Here is a 4573-nt window from a genome sequence, read left to right on the forward strand (position 1 = left end):
ATGCTGTCCCCAATCTCACTACTAATCTTTGGCTTTCTGTATACAAACTCCCACTCGCGTTGTCTATCACTTGGTATTCCGTAGCTCCACCCATACCGCTTCTACATCATCCAAGCTAATGTCCCTCCTTACTATTGCATTAATTTCTTCTTCAACCAGCAACGGCACCCCGCCTCCTTTTCCTTTCTGTCTATCCTTCCCAAGCATCTTATCTAAGTGCTCTGATACCGTCGAGGATTCTGTGGACATGCACTCCAAAGTCATTTGCCACTCGACACTTATCAGTGGCTTAACATTTAATGTTTATTCGCTTCACTATAAGCACTCGCCAAATGCATTATCTCACACTTCTCCGGGTTGAATTCCATTTAACTGCTGACCAGTTCTTTGATATCTTCCTGCAGTGTACATTTGTCTCCATCATTATCAACCATAACTGGTTTACCAAACTTTTAGTCACCTGAGCTAATTTGTATTTAGCGGCTCAGTGTCAAATTTGTCTCCCATAATATTCTTGTGAAGTGCCTTGAATGTTTCGCTAATTTCAAGGCGCTAATTATATATACGTTGTTGTTGTTGTTTAAATGTGTGTTACATGACGTTATATAGGGTTTGCACCTCAGAAAGATACAATTGTTCCTAACTGGTGTTGCTGGAGTTATCGCTCCACACTACCCTACTTCACCTGAGCCTGTCAGCATATTGTTCCATTGCTTTCTCAGTCATGTGCTAAGTTAGTTCCCTCGAAAATGTATCTGTGCCATTCGCTGCAACTACTGCTCGTGTAGCATCTTCCACATCCTAAGCACTTTTTGCTAAATAAGTTACTCTTGAATTGCCTACTGAATTTAGCGGTGAACTCCCGTTCTCAACTCCAGCACAATAGCAAACATTTTCTCCAAATCAACCCGATCAAATACCTTCATAATGTTAAAAAAATATCTCCCTTGTGTTTCTAGAAAGAAGATGCCCAATCTTTTCAGTTTATCTCGAAATGTAAATCCTTTCAGTTGTGACCAAAATGTTTTCTTCTTTGCTGTGAGATTCCATGATTCTACGATTTAATTTTCACATCGTTTGGGAGATGCAACAGGGCAAGCATCCAGGCAGACTCTCTGATAATTTGCACAGACCATTGGAATTATGAAAACGGCTCTATTGTGTAGCTGCGATGGCCGAGTGGTTAAGGCGTTGGACTTGACATTTAATGGGGTTTCCCTTTGCAGTTTCGAACCCTGCTGGCAGCGATTCTGCGGATACCTTCGTTTTTAATCGACTCCCTGTGGATAACACGGGAATCTGATCACAATTCCCTCCACTGCCCTTTATTAGATTGATTGACGTGAAGCTGTTGTGGAACTGGAACCGCACACAATTTATCGATATTAATTAGTGATTGATGGTTTGTTGGACACTATCTTCAAAAATCAGTGAGAAATATACACAGCTTGAAAAAATTCATTTTAATAAAGAAACCTGCATTGTTTGGGAGGAAATCACCTTCAGTTAATGAGTGCGAACTTGGTTTCATTTTAAAAAGTTGAACAAGATGTGACAAAATAACCGTGGCAGCGTTTGACGCTGCAATTGGCTGATAACATCAGCGTTTGCATCAAAGTGAGATGCCTCATTCATCAAGCGATGTGGCCCCTGCAGTTTGCAGCAGACTAATGATGAGAATGAGGGATTACACAGCGGATTTGTATTTTGATCAGTTCCATACTTTGCACTGCAAACCAATCAGCGGTAGTGCGCCTTTCACTGATTGAAATACGAGAAGTCACAAAGCCCCGGAGGATATCGAAATGATCATTAAATGCTGGAAACGCTCCGCAGGGCCATCAGCTCTCGGCAGAGCTAATGTTTTGCAGCATTACTTCAATGTATTATGGGTCCAGTTTGAGTATTGTTGCTGAATGTTAAAGCTGCTCTAAAATACTTGCAGCCCAACCGCATCACCAAAAATAAAATAAATAATCCGTAATGGTTTCGAACCCGCGAATTTGGTGTTATTAGCACCACGCCCTCAACAACTGAGCTAGCCCGCCTTAACGCTATGTATTTTTTTCGGACACGTTTAAGTTAAAATGCTATAATTCCGACAGCACTTCCCGAAGTGGTTCAGAGCAAATTAATAACTTTTAATGTCTGATCACTGTTGTAATGTCGGAAATTCAAAAATGTACCGCATGGAAGGAGGCCATTTCAGCCAATCGTGTCCGTGCATGCCGACCAAGAGCTTTCCAGCCTAATTCCCACTTCCCAGCACTTTAAGTGGCATCCAAATATTTTAAAAATGTCTGAGGATACCTGCCGCTACCATCCATTCAGGCAGTGAATTCCGGACTACCACGATGCCCTGGGTAAAGATATTTACCCTCATAGCTCGTCGAACTCTCCTCCTAAATCTTCATCATAAGCAGTCTCTCGAAGCAGTGAATCGAGTAAGACTTTCTTCCAATCTTAGCATGTGTTCATAGGTGGCTGTACTATCCAATACGAGAACCACAGTCTCTGTCACAAGTCGGACAGATATTCGTTGAGGGAAAGGACGGGCTGGGAGCCTGGTTTGCCGCACGCTCCTTCCGCTGCCTGCGTTTGCTTAATGCAAGCTCTCGGCGAAGATACTCAAGGAGCGAAGCTCACTCCAGAAAGCACTTCCTCCACTGAGCGCAATCTATGGCCAAGGACTCCCAGGAGTCAGTGGCGATGTCTCACAATTTATCAGGGAGGCTTTGAGCATGTCCTTGTAACGTTTCCTCAGCCCGCCTTTGGCTCACTTGCCATAGTTCCGAGAAGAGCGCTTGCTTTGGCAGTCTCGTGTCTGTCATGTGGCCTGCCCAGCGGAGCTGATCAATTGTGATAAGTGCTTCAATGCTGGGGATGTTGTCCTGGACGAGGAAGCTAATGTTTGTGCGTCTGTCCTCCCAGGGGATTTGCAGGATCTTGCGGAGGCATCGCTGGTGGTATTTCTAAAGCGACTTGAGGTGTTTACTTTACATGGTCCACGTCTCTGAAACTTGCAGGAGGGCGGAAATTACTACGGCATTGTAGACCATGACCTTGGTCAAAGATTTGAGGGACTGATCTTCAAACACTCTTTTCCACAGGCGGCCGAAGGTTGCACTGGCGCACTGGAGGCAGTGTTGGATCTCATCATTAATGCCAACTCTTTTTGATTGGAAGCTCCCGAGAAACGGGAAGTGGTCCACCCCCCAATTACTTTAAACCTATTTCCCCAGGTTGCTGACCACTCTGCAAAGGGAAAAAGGTCCTTCCTACCAACTCTATCTCGCCTCTCATAAAGGTATGCACCTCATTATCGTCCCCGCTCCGCCTCCTCTGTTACAAAGACTACAGACTCACATTTCCAATATTTCCTCATCACCAGAATTCTCCAGTCCAGGCATTTTTTTTTTGTAAAGCTCCTCAGTTCCATTTCCAGAGCAATCACATAATTTGCTTTAAATGTGGTGACCAGAACTGCACACAGTACTCCAGCTACGGCTTACCCAATGCTTTATACAGTCAAGTATAATATCCTTGCTGTAACCTGAGGAGTTACGGACCGAGACATGGTAAGTGGGATTAGACTGTGTCACCTCTTGTTCGCTGGCTCAGATATGATGGTAAGCATTGCAGGGAACTCAATACGGCCAAGGTATCTCCTGGTCTAATTTCGATGGCCTAGATGTAGAGGAAATTTCACAGATTTTTTTTCCCACAATCAGCCTGGTTTTTTTTCTCTTTTTTGCTTCTCCCATGAGTTCACATGGCTCTGGTTGGGGTGGAGTGTACAATATTTCGGTGCAAGGGGTGTAGCCATTGTGTGGGGCGGACTTATTCTGCTGTGTGTTCTTTATCTTACCGCCATTGTCAATCTTCCCGGGTTCATATGTCATTTTCAGGGTTGTTGATCAAAGAGCCTTGTGGCTTTTTGTCGGCCGGCATGGATATTATGCGCTGATGTGGCCTCCGTCAGCGCTGTGGATTTCTAAGTTTCTATGTTCGATCACAGACCCAGATTAGACTTCACAGATACAGACAGCTGCAACACAGACTTAGACTGCACCTTCACAGTCCCAGAAACTACCTTCACAGCTTCAGGACATTCCTACACTGTCCCAGACTCTACCTTCTCCGATCCAGTCTCTTCCAACACCGACCCAGACAGCGACTAAACAGACCCAAGCAACTCCCGCACAGAGGTGTACTGATCCTACACAGAGCCAGATATTACTGCACAGATCCACACACTCCTGTGGAGGCAGGCAAACCTCATGAACAGCAACAAAATGCTTGTCTACAGACACAGACAGATCCTTTCAAAGACCCAGCGTCCCCTACACATGGGCAAACATGTCCTCATGTCCTCATCAACCAGCTCATTTCCAGAGAGTTCCGAAAGAGACACTGACATTTCCTACGTGAAAGCAGGCAGCTCCTATACAGAACCAGGCAGTTGCTACACTGAAGCAGGTATCAACAGCACAGGCACAAACTTTCCTACACAGACCCATACAGCTCCTTTCAGAGTTATAGGGATCTCCTGGACAGATTAATTCCCTCCGAC

General features: G+C 44.9%; 1 non-coding gene across 1 annotated transcript; it reads left to right on the top strand.

Moving 5' to 3' along the window:
* Positions 1-1165: 1165 nt before the first annotated feature.
* Positions 1166-1247, top strand: trnas-uga (transfer RNA serine (anticodon UGA)). The gene has a single exon. It is a non-coding gene; the product is annotated as a tRNA-Ser (tRNA).
* Positions 1248-4573: the final 3326 nt, after the last annotated feature.

Source organism: Pristiophorus japonicus, unplaced genomic scaffold (assembly GCF_044704955.1).
Source record: "Pristiophorus japonicus isolate sPriJap1 unplaced genomic scaffold, sPriJap1.hap1 HAP1_SCAFFOLD_33, whole genome shotgun sequence".
Lineage (NCBI taxonomy): Eukaryota > Metazoa > Chordata > Chondrichthyes > Pristiophoridae > Pristiophorus > Pristiophorus japonicus.